The 846-nt window shown below is 42.1% G+C and overlaps 1 protein-coding gene across 7 annotated transcripts in view; it reads right to left on the reverse strand.

Annotated features, from left to right (window-relative positions):
* Positions 1-846, reverse strand: part of ikzf2 (IKAROS family zinc finger 2) — an 84274-nt gene that overhangs the window by 31704 nt on the left and 51724 nt on the right. The window lies entirely within an intron of this gene.

An 846-nucleotide genomic window follows, 5' to 3' on the forward strand; every position in this document is an offset into this window, starting at 1 on the left:
AGCCGCATTAAGTTCAATGGATGTTTTCAAACGTCAGTAGCAGCCACGGATACAAGCTGCACCAAAAATAATATGCTCCTTTATTAGGTCATATATGGGCCTGACCTTTCTACTGACCACATGCCGTTAATACTGCCTGACCTACAGTATACACACAGACCAGATATCTGCAACAGTGACAAGAGTATAAGCCACAACGTAGACGCTACGCTACAGCCCATGTGTCTTCTTCTGCCTGGCAGTGGAACGTGAGGCGCATTACTGCCACCTACTGTACTGTCTGCATCAGGGTTAATTTAGTGCCAGAAATGAGGGAAAGTTGTGGTTAAATTAGTTAACTTTTTCACTTCATTATTTTCTTCTTTCATTTAGAAATGAAATCCATTAACATTCCGGTCGTACTTTATGACAGATTTCTTCCTGGTTTTCTGTGTGAATGTCGACACACATTTCCCCGACTTTTCAGACAGACTGTGGTAGAAAAGCTGTATGTGAAAAGAAGCGAAATCTAGAAGGGGAGTGAGATGTCAGGCTGATCAGAGGCCAAGCTTCACATCCACACACCTGACAAAGTGCATAGAGAATGAAGACCTCATGAATCCTAACCTGTCAGCTGTCACTGTAGAATCACACATCCATTGTGAAGCAGCAGGCCTGTTTTGCTGTTAGTGTCTTCCACAGACACCTTGGATACAGTTTGAATTTTTAAAAGACTGTCATGTAGTCAGAGAAATATCTTGTTATAGTTGTGCGTGACTCATTTGGTGGAGTGAGTAATGTAATATCGGTGTGTTTATTCAACAGCACCGGCTAATTGGATTCACTGACAGTAATGGCCATATGTTA

Source organism: Cynoglossus semilaevis, chromosome 16 (genome assembly GCF_000523025.1).
Source record: "Cynoglossus semilaevis isolate Cse_v1.0 chromosome 16, Cse_v1.0, whole genome shotgun sequence".
Taxonomy (NCBI): Eukaryota; Metazoa; Chordata; class Actinopteri; order Pleuronectiformes; family Cynoglossidae; genus Cynoglossus; species Cynoglossus semilaevis.